The sequence below is a fragment of the Tachysurus fulvidraco genome, chromosome 3 (genome assembly GCF_022655615.1).
Source record: "Tachysurus fulvidraco isolate hzauxx_2018 chromosome 3, HZAU_PFXX_2.0, whole genome shotgun sequence".
Lineage (NCBI taxonomy): Eukaryota > Metazoa > Chordata > Actinopteri > Siluriformes > Bagridae > Tachysurus > Tachysurus fulvidraco.
The window spans coordinates 13,185,121-13,203,525 of record NC_062520.1 but is presented as its reverse complement, the minus strand read 5'-3'; positions in this window follow the sequence as shown (position 1 = coordinate 13,203,525).

The window sequence follows — 18,405 nt, the reverse complement described above, 5'->3', positions numbered from 1 at the left end:
TCATTTATTATTTGGTTCACAATATTCTGACACATGAATAATGCACCTAAGCAGAGTTATACAGAAACCTATAACGGACCAAATGGAGTACAGCTATTTAATATCAGCACTTGATTGTGAATGAGCAACTGTGAAGACACAATTACTGGTTTTAAAAAGCTCTATAAAAATCATAAAGTGTCATAAAATATCTTGGCCTCTCAATCCCACTGTGAGCACTTCCTTTAATTCGGCCTAGGAGAAAAGGCTGCAGAAACTGCTTTCTTAGGCAGAAAGTGATGATGGTGACAGTTTGGAGTAAGTATAAGCTTATTAATTCCTCATGACAAAGCCTGTGAACAAAATATGAACTTGATACTGTACACTGAACCAACCATCTGAATAAGGTAATGGTACAGTATATGTCTGAGTGAAGAGAAATGTAACATCATCAGACCCGCAGCCTTCCATACTTTCCTTATAGAACAGTAATAGCAAAATCTAACATTGTTCACCTGAGGATGCTAGGCAAAGTGTTTTGCACTCAGAAGCCTAATTTTTATAAATTCATTCAAAATAATGAGATCATAGCTTTTCCTCAGTCTGATGTTTGATATAAACATTAACTTTCTCATTAAGGTTCTTGACCTGTATATGTATAATATATACCAATATACTTCAATTTAAAGACAAAGCTCTTATAATATATAACAAATATAAACGTATTTACTATGAGCAACAGTTAGTATTATGGCAGTACACGGTTTGCCATGTATACACTTTAACTACCGACGCAGTACACGGTTTGCCATGTATGTACACGGTTTGCCATGTATACACTTTAACTACAGAGAGAAATGCAAGACTGAAAGGACACAAATAATATATTCAGGTGGTAAACAAGCACATACATATGGTGGAGAGGGTGTGTATGCAGGTGCTAAGATTCATAGGAGCACAACAATCAGTTTAAAAGAAACATGATGAACAGTTTATTAGAAACAATCCAAAACAGTGAGCTATAACAAAGTTGAGAAAGCAAATATGGCCCAGGCAATCTACAAACAGGATGACTGAGGTAATAAGGGGAAAAACAGAAAATGAGAGAGGGTCAAAATCTGAATAAAAAAATATCATTACAGAATGCTATTATTCTTAATGGCTGTGGTGAATGTACCCTGTTTTCCTGTCAGTTCAATTAATTCAGTATTGTCTGCTTACTAACTTGTTAATAATACCCTGTAGAGTTGTGTTCCTTTATCTGCAAGACACAGTGTACCGCAGTTTGAGGCTGTGGAGCAATGGAATATGGTGGCCTGGTCTGATGAATCAGGTTTTCTTTTATACCATGTGGACAACCCGGTACATGTGCATCACATTCCAGCAGAAGAGACATTACCAAGATAAACTATGTGATACTCTAAGTGTGATGACTTGCCAGTGTTCTGCAGGGAAAGCCTGGGTCCTGGGATTCATGTGGATGCTACTTTGGCAAATACATCCTGATTCTCTATTACTAATGAAAGGGGGAGGCTGAAAGCTGCCTTAATGAAGTGTCTGTTTCTGTCCACTGGCCAACAATGTCTTTCATATCAGATTCTATAAAAGTGCCTTTTCAATACAGAGAACAGTAAATGAATACTATTCTACAACATACAGTATGTGTAAAATGTGTGGCTTGTAGTAGATATCACAGAATGGCAATAGATGAAACTTTAGAGATGAACATTCATCACTGTTTCTTCTGCATCTAAACATGCAGTCATTAGTAGGGGTTATCCATCAAAAGGGCTGGGTACTTTAATGATAGAACCAAAACTACTATGTACTTTGCCACCTAAAATTATAAATAAATCCCAAAAAAGGACACATACTGAGGCAATATAATAAGAAACTGTATATTGAGACTTCATTGCTCAGGAGATGGTGGAGGGATAAAGAAGACAGCATGACTGAGAGATGCTGTTGAGCAAGAGCAAACAAAGCATACACTACAAAATGAAACGGGGACCAGCTGTATTTAGTGACCTGTCAAACATAGTTTTCAAAGATGAAATACTGATTTCAGAGCTGGAAACACTTTGGCGCTAGTGGATAAATGGCTAACACAAAGAAATACAAATAGCCCCACAAATACGGAGCAGGAAACAGATATAGGTGACATTTAGGACAAAGATGAAAGTTGTTGGTAATACAAAAAGTGAAGAAATAAAGATGCTGAATACAGCTTTAAAAACTTTATAAAGCTTTATAAAAGAGACTCTCAGATTTATTGTTGGCCTGAAAACCTCACTGTTGCAGACCACCACTGGACAATCTGGCATCTGCTTCCCTTTTTTCTCTCATCACAACAAGCTCATCCTCATCATTCTCGCTTTCTCCAGTAAGACCTTGGCCAGAGCTCTGACATGTTTAATCCTGCCTATTCAGTAACTCTCAGTGGCTCAAAGCTTTCCTACACTAACAGATGCAGAGATCCTACACAGATGACATTACTATAATATATATATATATTCTTCTTCTTCTTCTTCTTCTTCTTCTTCTTCTACCGCTTATCCGGGGCCAGGTCGCGGGGGCAGCAGTCTAAGCAGGGATGCCCAGACTTCCCTCTCCCCAGACACTTCCTCCAGCTCTTCCGGGGGAATACCGAGGCGTTCCCAGGCCAGCCGAGAGACATAGTCCCTCCAGCGTGTCCTAGGTCTTCCCCGGGGCCTCCTCCCGGTTGGACATGCCCGGAACACCTCCCCAGGGAGGTGTCCAGGAGGCATCCGAAACAGATGCCCGAGCCACCTCAGCTGACCCCTCTCGATGTGGAGGAGCAGCAGCTCTACTCTGAGCTCCTCCCGAGTGACCGAGCTCCTCACCCTATCTCTAAGGAAGTGCCCAGCCACCCTACGGAGGAAACTCATTTTGGCCGCCTGTATCCGGGATCTCGTCCTTTCGGTCATGACCCAAAGCTCATGACCATAGGTGAGGGTAGGAACGTAGATCGACCGGTAAATAGAGAGCTTTGCCTTGTGGCTCAGCTCTTTCTTCACCACAACAGATCGGTATATCGACCGCATCACTGCAGAAGATACACCAATCCGCCTGTCGATCTCCCGCTCCATCCTTCCCTCACTCGTAAACGAGACCCCAAGATACTTAAACTCCTCCACTTGGGGCAGGAGCTCTCCACCAACCTGAAGGGGGCAAGCCACCCTTTTCCGACTGAGAACCATGGCCTCGGACTTGGAGGTGCTGATTTTCATCCCCGCCGCTTCACACTCGGCTGCAAACCGTCCCAGTGCACGCTGAAGGTCCTGGATTGAGGAAGCCAACAGGACAACATCATCTGCAAAAAGCAGAAAACAAATCCTGTGGTCCCCAAACCAGACCCCCTCCGGCCCCATACTGCGCCTAGAAATCCTGCCCATATAAGTAATGAACAGGACCGGTGACAAAGGGCAGCCCTGCCGGAGTCCAACATGCACCGAGAACAAGTCTGACTTACTGCCGGCAATGCGAACCAAACTCCTGCTCCAGTCATATAGGGACCGGACAGCCCTTAACAGAGGGCCCCGGACTCCATACTCCAAGAGCACCCCCCACAGGTCACCACGAGGGACACAGTCGAAAGCCTTCTCCAAATCCACAAAACACATGTGAACTAGTTGGGCAAACTCCCATGAACCCTCCAGCAACCTGGCGAGGGTATAGAGATGGTCCAGTGTTCCACGACCGGGACGAAACCAGCATTGTTCCTCCTGAATCCGAGGTTCGACTATCGGCCGAATTCTCCTCTCCAGTACCCTGGCATAGACTTTTCCGGGGAGGCTGAGGAGTGTGATCCCCCTATAGTTGGTGCCTTGCCACTGAGGAGCTTCTCAACTACCTCAGTGACCTCAGCTTGGGGAATCGACGAGTCCACAACTGAGCCCCCGCCCTCTGCTTCCTCAGTGGAAGACATGTCGGTGGGGTTGAGGAGATCCTCGAAGTATTCCTTCCACCGTCTGAGGATGTCCCCAGTCGAAGTCAGCAGATTCCCACTCCCACTGTAAACAGTGTGAGCAGGGCACTGCTTCCCCCTCCTGAGGCGCCGGACGGTTTGCCAGAATTTCTTCGAGGCCAACCGATAGTCCTTCTCCATGGCCTCACCGAACTCCTCCCAGACCCGAGTTTTTGCCTCCGTAACCACCCGGGCTGAAGCTCGCTTGGCCTTTCGGCACCTATCAGCTGCCTCCGGAGTCCCCCGAGCCAACCAGGCTCGATAGGACTCCTTCTTCAGCTTGACGGCATCCCTTACTTCCGGGGTCCACCACCGGGTTCGGGGATTGCCACCACGACAGGCACCGGAGACCTTACAGCCACAGCTCCGAGCGGCCGCGTCGACAATGGAGGTGGAGAACATGGTCCACTCGGACTCAATGTCTCCAACCTCCCTTGGGATCTGATTGAAGCTCTGCCGGAGGTGGGAGTTGAAGATCTCTTTGACCGGAGACTCTGTCAAACGTTGCCAAGTCTGTCCAACTTCCTCCCCCGCCATCGGATCCAACTCACCACCAGGTGGTGATCAGTTGACAGCTCCGCCCCTCTCTTTACCCGAGTGTCCAAGACATACGGCCGGAGGTCAGATGAAACAACCACAAAGTCGATCATCGACTTCCGACCTAGGGTGTCCTGGTGCCATGTGTACCCCTCCACCACAATAAGGTGGCGGTTCAAGGAGGGGTAATATATATATATATATATATATATATATATATATATATATATATATATATATATATATATACACTACACATTAGTATAGCATGTAATATTATACAGTCATTATTAACATTATTATACAATGAACAATACTAGACAAATAAATCAATTCAGTCAATTTATTTATATAAAGGTGAAAGATAAAACTTTTCTGAATATTTGTTAGACATATTTGTTTGAGATATTTGCTGACAGTTTAATATTGTTACACATATAATTACAGTAATGTTTTTCAAAATAATGATCCACCAAACAACAGTGCAGGTGATGTTTCCTCACTTTGCAATTTATTCATGTAACCACAGACTGTGAGCAGAGACATCAATTGAAGGTTGCATTTAGCTTTTAAACAGGCTCTATAAATGCCAAGGAAAATGTCTAGTGGGACTCACCCACACTTCCCTTGCAGGCTTGCCTCAACAGAAAGCAACACAAACCCCAAACAGCTATCAAAATTTTGATATGACTTCTACATATCTCACCACCAGAGCCAAGTAATACTGCCATAAAAGAGTACAGCTAATAGGGCATCAAACTAACACCTACACCTACAACCTGCTAAAGCATTTATTACAAAAATATATTTAAAAAATCCAGATAAGGTGTTGGTGCAATTAAGCAAGAGTCTGTTTCGCACAAGATTTTAAAAATGTGGGAGACCACAGACATGACAGTTTCAACGCATTTTTAACATTATAATACTCGGAACACACACAGTAGAAAATTTGACCAGTCCAGGATACCAGAAGAAAAACAAGCAAGCAGAACGATCATCAATGTATGCTGGCGATCCTGGCATGCATTCTATTTTGCTGTGAAAAACAGAAAAGGAGGAAAAGAATATTGGTGAAATCCTAGCAGAAAAGACGGTGTAGGTATGCAACTTTAGGTTGGTTATGCTCTCATTGGCTATTGTGGGTATTCTGTCGGAGCCTCCCTGGTCGTTTGATATTTATGATTCAAGATCAGGCAGGCTCTAAATCAATCAGGAGCTGTAAAATAATCCTATTGACCACACACTTGAGGACTATTTAGACAAATAATCGGTTGCAACAGACCTACAGTAGAATTGAGCCAGGCCTCCACGATCACTGGAGGCGGCAAATCGGACCCAAAATCAGACAAAATCGTCTAGTCTGTAGCAAGCCTTAGGCAGAACCTGTATTTTTAATAACATGAAGTAATGCAGGTTATGCTATCAAGTGTTCAAAAGTAAATATACACAACTGTCATCAATGAAATGGCTCTAATAAACCCCAAATAAAGACCAGCTGTTTCTGGACTTTCTAGACCCCTTTTTGTTTTCATTTTACTGCTGAAGCCATGGCCCACCAAGAGCTAACAAAGCATATGGGAACTCAAGGTGGAATGGTAAAGATCATGAGAAGGATAAGATCAAACCTTAAACACTAGACATACCATAGAATAGTGTGAAGGCCATCACACACAAGTGAAGAAATTAGGGATTAGAATAGGGAGCAGAGTGACATTAGGAAGAACAGGATGTCCATCCAAATTGACAGATGGACAAGACAAAAACAAATGATGGAGGCTTTCAAGAGACTTACGGCATTATTAAAAAAGTTAGCAAGTACTGGTCACTTCTTTCATGCACCTTCAGAAAAAGATTATCAAAGGCCCATTCAGAACCCAGATATAAATCCTATCAGAAACCAATGAAATGAATAGAGGAGATGATTCCTGTGCATAGCCATCACAATTTCTATTTGTTTTTTAAATTAATTTTGTTGAATGCTATAATCACAATAAAATTGGAAAAAGATCTTTGTATGATTTATTTTTTCAATCAAATTCTTTAGTTTTTGTGTAGACTTTTTTATCCTGTATATTCAGAAAAAAAGCCCATGCGTTGGCCAACTACTGACACTCACTGGTACTGTAAAATAAGCTTTCCACAGGCATTGTCTCCTCCATTGTCCCCCCGCCCCCCCAGCCTTAAATACAGAGTTTCCCAAAAGCCGCACAGAACTCTAAATATGTATTTTTGCTGTTCTAATTAGAGACTGCCTCTCCCTGTTGGGCATCAGAGCTCAACAGCAGGAAGAGCTAAATATAAGAAAACAAAACAAATAAAAATTATGAAAAAGATTCTATAACAGACTGAATAAAGCAAAGCAGACGCAAAAACAAAATTTAAAAAAACTTTAACTTTGTTTTAACCTTTTATACCATATATACAAAAGATCTTTGTGATTAAAACATGTCCTTATTTGTTATGTATGCTACATCCCAAAGAGATCGCCCAATTCAATTTTAATGTCATTCTCACACACACTAGTGAGACTGGACATAGAACTCCTCATGTTTACTATCACAGACAGCCTATCACCTATTTTCTTTAGAAACACTAACTAGATGAACTATTTATTCATTTGCATCATATTAGCCATAATCTGATGTTTCTTTTTTAACATTAGTTCCATTTGATTCCTGCACATATCCAAGATTTCTCTAAGTATTTATAATGGCAGCCAAATGCAAACTCATACAGGACAGCCTGTATGTGCAGCCAGTCACAATACTTGAAAGCCCACTGCACTCTGCAGTAATTTACCAAAAAAGCTATGTGTTACAACATAAATGCAAAGCACTACTGTTGTAGCTTTACAAGGTTCCAGTGCTTTATATAAGTGAACTCAAAACATTTATTTTAAAAGATCTTGGTCCAGTTTTACAAGACCTATTACATTATTTCATGCCATAGAATCTTGTAACTAATATTATCAAAAGTACATTTTTTGCAATTTCCAGAAAATTGTTGTTGGTCCTGGGTACTATGGGTACTATGGGTACTATGACCCTGAACAGGATTATGCAGTTACTGAAGTTGAATGAATGACTGAATTACTAGCATGTAACAATATGTATAACAGGTGAACTGTGACACAGCACAACTCAAATTAATACTCTTCAGAGACTCTATGCTCTTACTGTGTCCAAATGCCTGATGTCCAAATCCAAATCTCTTCAGTGTTTGTGAATCAGGGAATGTGTATAGCAGTGAAAGAAGAAAGCTAACTCTTCACACCATTCCATTGATGACCTCGAATGATTTATCTCTTCACCCAGATTCCTTGGTGGCTCCTGTATCATGACTAAAAACAGTTTTTACAGAGGTTAACTACTGACTACAGAGTTTACAAAAGCATTAAAATGTTAATGATACAAAGGCAGGTTGGGTGAAAAAAGCACTGTCTCATGCCTGGTCTAATGAAGTCTATGAAAACACATCTGCTTGATTGACAAGTGCATGGAAAGGTGTGGATTTCATGCAGCATAAAAAATATAACAGATCAGCAACAACATACTGTCTCCTCCAAAAGTATTGAAATGGCAGTGGCAAGTCTTATGTTATTGTAATACATACATTTGATATTTGAGATCATATGATGAATATGAAACAAGAGATGAAAAATTTCAACTTTTTTTTACATTTAGATGTGTTAAACAATTTAGAGCATGGCACATTTTGTCTTAACCAAAAAAAAAAAAAAAGAAATCCATTGTTTAAGTGATCAAACATATTGAACCACATGACTGACAGGTTATTCTTGTTGGTCAGGTGTGGTCTGACAGATTGTTTAAACAATTAATGGCTTTGAAGACTATTAAAATTATGTGGAATTAGTAGCACAGTCATTAGTAGCACTGTTACCAAGATGGCGCTGGTGAGGTCGGCTGCCATCGCGACTGCTCCGGTTACACTTTGCATTTTTTGTTAATTTTATATATTTATTTATATAGATATTTTTTTATTTATAGAAGATGTTCATCATTAGATATGACAGAACCATTCTTATATCTATTGGTGTACAATGCACTCACTCTTCGCCGTTTTTAAACCAAGACCCATGCTGGCCGAGCAAGATACTGAATGGGAACAAAGGACGCGACCCGCGCCAACGTCCGCGAGGGAAACAAGCTGGCATCAGAAACAGGCTAAGGGGACACACACACTGCACCCCCCTACCTAGTATCCTGTTAGCCAATGTCCAGTCTCTGGATAACAAGCTTTGTGACCTCAGGGCAAGGGTCAAGTTCCAAAGGGACATTCGGGACATGGCTGAACTCAGCGTTTCCGGAACACGCCATCCAGCCAGCCAAGTTTTTCTCGGTTTACCGCATGGACTGAACACTGGAGTCAGGGAAGGTGGAGTGTGTCTGATGGTGAACAACCACTGGTGCGGCAGTGTGAGCACCGTTCCTCTTTCACGCTCCTGCACACCAAATCTGGAACTACTGACCATCAAATGTCGGCCCTTCTATCTACCTCGGGAATTCAGCTTGGTCATAGTCAGTGCTGTTTATATTCCACCTCAAGCGGACACGGACACTGCAGTTAGTGTTTCTTATAAGTCCCATACTGCAGTGTCCGTGTCCTCAAGCATCGGGACACTGCGCTCATTGTGGTGGGAGACTTTAACTGTGCCAACCTCAAATGCGCATTTCCAAATTTTCAGCATCACATCACTTGCTCCACCAGGGGTGAAAGGACACTGGACCACTGCTGCACACCATTTAAGAACAATTACAAGGCACAATCATGTCCACTGTTTGGGAAATCAAACCATGCCGCCATCTTCCTGCCCGTTTACAAAAAAAAGGCTGAAACAGGAAGCTCCGGTTCAGAGGGAGGTCGCGTGCTCAACTGACCAATCGATGGCCACTCTGCAGGACACTCTAGATGACACAGACTGGGACATGTTCAGGCGCAGCTATGATGACATCAGCATGTTTACGGAAGCGGTTGTGGGATTCATCGGGAAACTAATGGATGACACAGTGCAGAAAACCACCATCAGAAGGTTTCCCAACCAGAAGCTGTGGGTAGATAAAACCATCCTCTGAGATCCCGCTCCGCTGCCTACAACACGGGGCTCGCCACCAGGGACATGGTTGAGTACAAGGCTGCATCTTACAGTGTGTGCAAAGCGGTGCTACCGGAGGAAACTAGAGTCAAAGTTCCAACATGGTGGCTCTAGGAGCCACTGGCAGGGACTAAGTAACATCATGGACTATAGAACACCAGCTTCTAGAATGGGGAATGCGGACGCTTCTCTGGCAGACGAGCTAAACACCTTTTATGCTCGCTTCAAGTTTGCAGCTACTGTAACCACACTAGCAGTGCTAGGGACACAAACAGCATGCACGCTGAGAGAGCTGGAGAGGGAAACATGTTCACCATCTCGGAGCATGACATAAGGAGGGCATTCAGGAGAGTGAATACCAGGAAGGCAGCAGGACCAGACAGCATCACAGGTTGGGTTCTGTAAGCCTGCACTGACCAGCTAGCACCGGTGTTCACTGAGATATTCAACCTCTCACTGGAACAGTCTGTTGTCCCCTCATGGTTCAAACAGTCCACCATTGTTCCTGTCCTGAAGAAACCCTAGCCCGCCTGCCTCAATGACTACCGCCCTGTAGCTCTGACCTCTGTAGTGATGAAGTGCTTCGAGAGACTTGTCAAAGACTTCATCACTCCATCACTACCAGACACACTGGATCCACTACAGTTCGCGTACCACAAGAAATGCTCTACTGAGGACACCATTGCTCATCTTCTCCACACCATGATGAGCCACTTGGACTGCAGAAAATGGAATTATGCAAAAATGCTGTTTGTGGACTACAGTTCAGCGTATAACACCATAATTCCCTCCACGCTCACCTCTAAGCTGGAGGTCCTGGGACTCAGCCTGCTGCTGTGTCAATGGATCTCCAACTTCCAGACAAACAGACCACAAGCTGTACTAGTGGGCACACACACCTTATTCACCCTCACCCTCAGCACTGGAGCTCCCCAGGGTTGCGTTCTGAGCCCTCTGCTGTACTCACTGTACATGTATGACTGTGTGACCACTGCCAACTCCACCAGCATCATCAAGTTTGCTGACGACACTGTTGTGGTGGGCCTGATCTCCAACAACAACAAGACGGCTACCTACAGGAGACTAAAAGCCTGGAGAGATGGTGCCAGGAGACAATCTTCTCCTGAATGTCAGTAAGACTAAGGAGTTGATAGTGGACTGCAACACAAAGCAGGAGCGGTCATACCAACTGCTAAACATCCAGGGGACCCCAGGGGAAAGAGTGGACAGTTTCCGGTACCTAGGTGTTTACATCACACAGGACCTGTCTTGGTCCTGTCACATCAACACCCTGGTGAAAGAGGCTTGGCAGCATCTGTACCACCTGAGATGCTTAAGGGACTTCAAACTACCCTCTCAGGTGCTAAAGACTTTTTACACCTGCCCCATTGAGAGCATATTGATGGGTAGCATCACTTCCTGGTTCAGGAACAGCACCATGCAGGACAGGTGAGCCCTCCAGAGGGTGGTGCAGTCAGCTGAACGTACCATCCACACCGAGCTCCCTGACCTGCAAGACATCTACAGCACGCGCTCCCGGACTAGAGCCAGGAAGATTGTAAAGGATCTCAGCCATCCCAACAATGGACTCTTTTCTTTGTTGCGTTTAGGGAAACGCTTCCGCTCCTTCAAAGCAAACACAGAGAGAATGAGGAGAAGCTTCTTCCTGCAGGCCATACGGAGTCTAAACCAGATAACACCAAGGATCTAGTACTGGACCTCTCCCTCCATCTTCACTGTTTTTATGCACACCTTTTTTTGCACTGACACTTTAACTCTGGACTGTCACTTTAACTTTGGACTTGCACAGCACAGTGCCACTTTATACACTTTATACACTGTTTACACACCATACTGCACCTGGACACATTAAAGACAATCTTTAAAAACCATACACATTTATGTATATGTATATTTATGTATATGTACTGTATATACATTATTTTTCCACATATATTTTCATATTTTATATAGTTTCTATATAGTTTTTATTTATTTATTTATTTATTTATTTATTTATTTATATATATATATCTCCATAAATAAGAAAATTGTATGTTGCTCTGGATAAGGGTGTGTGTCAGATGGTATTAATTGTAAAATAGATTATCAAAATTAATATGAGTGCTGTATATAAGAAAAAAAAAGCTGTATTGAAGCTGAGAAAAGAGAAAATCAATCAGAAGCATAGCCATTACAACAATATGGAATGTCCTTAAAGAAGGAAACCACTTGCAAGAGCAAATCAAACAGGTCATCAAAAAGCTTATCCCAGGGGTCTCATTGCACATGGCAGGGCACACCCTGGATGCCAACACTTACACCCATTTGCATACTAGGGTCAATTTAGAGATGCCAATCAAGCTACAATGCCTGTCTTTGGACTGGTGATGCACACCACAGTACCATCAGCAATTTTGCTCACTAAACAGCTTTGAGCAGCTATTGAAAGTGGGTGCTGACAGAGAAAGTACCAAAGATATACTGTAGGCAATATAATGGTCCTTGAGCAGTTTGGAGCCCAGCTACCAGACAGAATGGGTCAAGTACCATCACCTACTGGCTGATGACCTCTTACCAGCATATACAGGGCAAGCCAGAAACCCCTATCCTTCTTCCTTACTCTATTTCTCTCTTATGCTTTTTCTCCCTGCTCTCCTCCAACCCTGTGCAACAGAAATGGGTAACATTTCTTCCAAAACCAGTCAGTCAATCCTACACTCCTTTTTCTCGTGTAGCCCTTTCTTTCCTCCTCAGGTCAGTGACTCTTGGGCTGCAGGCTGGTGGGAATGTGTTGAAGGAAACCTGAGCATTTCCAGGACCAATAAGACTTGATGAAAGTGGGGGCACTGCATCACAGGCCTCCCTTGATTGACTATTCAAGGGATTATATACCAAACATTAGTGCTTTCAGGCTTTACACAAATGCCAATTTATCAAGGCTTGGTTTTAGGTGAGGAATTGGGTTAAGCTTTATTGGGTGAAGGTAAGGTGTGTGCATGGAAGAACAAACAATGTTTCACTCGTCACAATGTTTCACTATTCAACTGTGCAGCCTTGGCTGGCTGCCAACATCACCACCTCATCAGTAAGATGTGGAGGGTGGAAAGGACCCTTCCCCTCACCCTTTGTGAGAATTCCCCTTAGAGCAGACCACCTGCCCATTGGATCCACTCCCTTCCATTATGCTCCATACCATCTTGCAAGTCCTTCTGCCCTTCATCATCATGATCATTAATGAATCCCTAAAATCTAGTAATGTACCAACTACCTTCAAGAGAGCAAGGGTTATTCCTACCCTAAAGAAACCTGCTCTGGATCAATCAGACATCAATAACTACAGACCGGTATCACTTATCACTTTTCTTTCAAAAATTCTTGAGTGCATTATCAATAATCAACCACCTATCTGTCTCTAACAGGACAACCTCCAAGACCCCAGAGGAACTACATATAGCTGCTATATTAGCCAAGCTGTTATCTGTCCTCATCCTCTTCAACCTTTCAGCAGCCTTTGATACGCTCAAACACAAGACTCTTGTCCACCCTCGGGAATTTTGCAATTTGTGGATCAGCATGGGAATGGTTTGCCTCCTACCTAGAAGGTCGCTCATATCAGGCAACATGGAAGGGAGTTACATCTGCTTCACACAGACTCTCCACTTGTGTCCCACAGGGCTACAGTAGGTACTTGGCCCTCCCTTTTCTCTTTTCCTGAATACTCACTCACTTGGTAAAGTTATTTCCTCACACGGGTTCTCTTAACACTGCTATGCTGATGATACTCCTTTCTGCCCTCAGATAACACAGCTTCTGTTCAGATCTAAGCATGTCTGGCAGACATATCATCATGGATTACGGCTCCTTGGTTGAAGCTCAATCCCAGCAAAACTGAACTGCTGATTATCCCAGGTGATTCATCCCTGGGTCAATATCCCTGCATAACGATCTGATCTTCCCTTCAATTACAGCTTGAAACCTATAGACACTGTCCTTTTCCTTGCATGTCGGTTCCTTCTCTACAACATTAGAAGTATTCAGCCAGTTTGTCCACACAGGCTGCTCAGGTACTTGTTCGATCTCTTGACATCTCAAAACTGGAATACTGCAACTCACTGCCTGCAGGTCTACCTATGAACAGAATTTGTCGTCTGGAAATGATCAAAAATGCAGAACATGACTTGTTCTCAACCTGCCTAAATTCTTGCAACACACCCTGCTGTTGCGCTCTCTCCACTGGCTTCCAGTAGCTGCACGCATCAGATTCAAAACAATGATGCTTGCCTACAAAGCCAAAAATGGACCAGCTCCCACTTACCTCAAAAACCTCATCACTCCTTGCACCGCAGCTCTCAACGTCAGAGATACCAGCACTGCTTTGCTGGTCCCACCATCTCTCAGGGTAAGAGGTAGGTATACAACAAGATTCTGTTCTGGCACCAGGGTGATGGAATGAACTTCCCCTAGTGGTCCAGTCAGCTGAGTCACTGGATATCTTTAAATGCCGTTTTAAGACCTACTTCTTTATGAAATACTTGAACTAGCACATTCTCCACTGTTTTTTGTATGTGTGTATTAAAAAAGTTGGAACAGTGTTTTAGACTCATGGTGAACCAGAGTTAATGTAGTCCATGACAGAGAATTAAAAGCACTTTTGTATGTTCCTCTGGTTAAGGGCATCTGTCAAATGCTGTAAATGTAAATGTAATTTATGGAGAGGAGTCCTAGTGTCTTTGATGTCTTTTCAGAGGGGTAGAAGCTAGGACCAGAGAATCTAAAATAGGTGGCTCAATCCCTCGTAGTACCCTGTGAAGGCCACCCTTCACTATCCCAATCACAGATATAATCTAAAATGTTTTTGCTTCTACCTAGTCATACTAATCACTCAAAACACACCATTGAGATGTCTACCAGGGATGGTGGCATAAAATTGCTGCTATCATTTAGCCAAACACAAATGAAAGTGATGAGGATCTCACATAAACGCGCTATATGGAGGTAATCAATGAGTCCCAAAGTGACAGGATAAGGATAGTGGTCCTGGTTCTCAGGTCAGATAATGAAATCCAAAAGGGACATTAGCAGCTTAGCCTGACTCCCATATATCAAGAGAAGTTTAGTTGAAAATGGCAATGCATTACATCAGCCACAAGCTCTTGTTGCAACACCTTATGAGAGCAAGTAAAAAACAAACAAGTCTAGGAATAAAGTGAGTGGTCCACACCCTCTGATACTATCTGGGATGGGACTTCACCCTCTGTTAAAAGAAAGTCTTCTGGGAAAGTCAATAGCAGGGCAGATTACAACTCGGACTGATTCATGCAGTGGAGGTTTGTGGAGACAGGGGCATGGTAAAGTCTCTGTTTGTAAATGTAGGGTGGAGCACTGAGAATGGGGGATTACATCTGTGGGGGATTTTACTAATGATTATTCTATGTTTCATTGTTTCATTGAGTGGGGTGAATAAAAGCTTGAGAGACAATAATCACATGGGAGTCACTCTCTCTCTGTGTTTGTGTGTGTGTGTGTGTGTGTGTGTGTGTGTGTGTGTGTGTGTGTGTGTGTGTGTGTGTGTGTGTGTGTGTGTGTGTGTGTGTGTGTGTGTGCAAGTAGTGCGTTTTTAAATACAGAGATATAAAACCGTTGAAAAGTAAACAATTTTTTTAAAAAGGAATAAGAGAGCCATTTTTTTAGTTGTCCTAAACCTGCCTTACATCTCATTATTTCCAGTAAAAAAAAAAGAATGTCACAGCCTCATATTCATCTTTTTTAAGCTCAAAAAATAATAATATACTCTTGGAGTGGACTGTAAAATATACTTTAGCTAAATGCTGAGGTATATGGATGCACTTCTAACCTTTCAGTCTTCACACTAGTTGACATCAGCTTCTGTCTGAATTCCAGCTTTCTTTAATTAATTCAATGCTTCTCATATGTGATTAATTATCAAAAGCTGTCTAAAGAGCACAAGACTTTTCATTGGAAAGGATCTGTGACTGAAATGTGTCAAGGGTTTTTATAATTACTGCCACATTTACATCAAGTATTCATATGCTTTGCAAATTTCAGAAAAACACCTTTTACCTCAGATACTTGTCACGTAAGTGGCTTACATAGCCACTTACGTGACAAGGTAGGATACACCCTGGATGGAGTGCCAACCCATCGCAGGACAAACACTCTCTCATTCACTCACACACTACAAACTATTTTCCAGAGATGCCAATCAACCTATCATGCATGTCTTTGGACCGGGGGAGGAAACCAGAGTACCCAGAGGAAACCCCCGAGGCACGGAGAGAGCATGCAAACTACACACACAAGGCGGAGTCGGGAATTGAACCCCCAACCCTAGAGGTGTGAGGCGAAAGTGCTAACCACTAAGCCACCGTGCCCCCCTAACTTTTATTTAATATTCTATATTATTGAACTATGGCTTAGAGCTGCAGAAAGATTAAAAGTAATAAAATGGCATATGATATTAAATATTTCAGCAAACATATACCATGACAACCTTACTTTTTTAAAAGTCCAGATTTACACTCACTGTACACTTTATTAGGAACACCTGTACACCTGCAATAAGCCAATCATGTGGCAACAGCATAAGGCATAAAATCATGCAGATACTGGTCAAAAGCTTTAGTTAATGTTCACATGAATCATCAGAACAAAGAAGAAAGAGGTTAGACACAAGGGTGCAAAGTAAAATAAAAATAAAAAAGTGAATGAGGAAACAGCTTGGTAATAGAGAGTTCACAGGAAAATGGTCGGATTGGAGCTGCCAGGTCTGATATATTAAATCAAATAATCTCTCTTTACAACCGAAGTGAGAAGAAAAGCATTTCAGTATGCACAATATATCAAACCTTCAGATGCATGGGCTGTAACAGCAAAAGACCACACTGGGCTCCACTCCTGTCACTCAAGAGTATGAATTTAAATAACTGACTCACTAAAACTGAACAGTTGAAGATTAGAAAAAAATCACTTGGGCCCAAATCATCTCAAAGAGTTCCTAATTTAGCTTAAAATTTTAGCCAATTTTAGTGTATATATATATATATATATATATATATATATATATATATATATATATATATATATATATATATATATATATACACAGTGGTACCCCGTTTATCAACCTTAATCCGTTCTAAAACGTTCTTAAACCGTTCTTAAACCGGTCGAAATGCGAAAAGGTCGAAGAGCGAATGTAATTATCCCATAAGAAATAATGGATACATAATTAATCTGTTCCCGACCTCCACCGATACCCAATAATTAAAATATTTTGCCCCGTTTTTAGCAGTATTAATGCTAAATAATACATAAAATAATACAGGTACATAAATAATATTGATAATAATGTAAAAAGTATAAATTAAAGACTTTGCCATATCTATCAAGTCAGGGTCAAGTTGCTGGAATTGGTCATGCTAAAACACAACAGATGTTTAGTGTAGAGTTTTTTAAAGTTTGCTATGACCATCTGATCCATAGGCTGAATGAGGGAAGTCTTATTTGGTGGCAGAAATTTGACTGTAATCCAGTCAAACTCAGCCTCCAACTCATCGCCTAAATCTGGAGGATGTGCCGTTGCATTGTCCAGGACAAGTACGAATTTCAACGGCAAACCTTTCTTCCGTCAAACCGAAGTTTAATTTACGATAGATGCTCTCTCCACGAAGGCTGAGGAGAGACTGGGAAGATCCTTCCCCTCGCGCTACGTGGGTCGAGGTCGATAAGTGGGGATTTGGTCGTTCAGCGGGCGCAAATTCCAGTCGAAAAACTGTTCGCTAAGTGAAAAGGTCGTTGTCCGACCGAGCCGGTCGATAAGCGGGGTACCACTGTACATATATATATATATATATATATATATATATATATATATATATATATATATATATATATATATATGTATATATGCATATAAATATATATATATTTATTTATTTATTTCTCCTCTGTTAAATAACCTTGTAAACCTCTTAAAAGTCCTCCTCCTTACATCAAAACACTTTTTGAACATAGGAGCATTTTTTTTAATTTTTTTTTTCAGATTCCTGCTCTTGGCCAAGAGGAGTGGAACCTAACGTAATCTTCTGTTATTGTTGCCCATCCACCTCAAGGTGTTGTGAATTCTAAAATGTATTTCTGCTCACCACAGTTTTAAAGAGTGCTTATTTGAGTTACTTTTGGCTTCCTGACTGCTCATTCTTTTTTGAACGCTCTGAACCTTTGATGGATGTTTTTTCTATTGCACCATTGTGTACTCTTCTTGAAAACATCCTGGATCAGTTGAAATACTCAAAAACCAAACCATCTTGTACTAAGAACCATGCCAAAAAGTCACAGACATCACACATTCTTCCTATTGTTGATGTAAACATTACCTGAAGCTGTTGACATGTATCAGCACGATTGCATGCATCATGCTGCTGCCACTTGATTGACTCATGAATGTGCAGGTGTTCCTAATAAAGTGGATGGTGAGTTTATAATTCAGTTATACTGTAACATTTGAACATTTTTGTCAGTGTTAGGTGAAACAAAATATTATGTGTAACATAAGTTACAAAAAAATCAAAATTACTTTCACCGACTTACCAGGCTAGCTGTAAGAATCATCCAAGGGTGAAGCAGGGGAGTCTGGTTTATACTTGATGACTATTTTGTGTACGTTTTAATTTTCAAAAAGCATTGTTCCCTCGATTGGTACACTGTGTACATCAGAAGGATTAAAAACATCCACTAAAATTGGCACATCAGAAAAATCCCTACT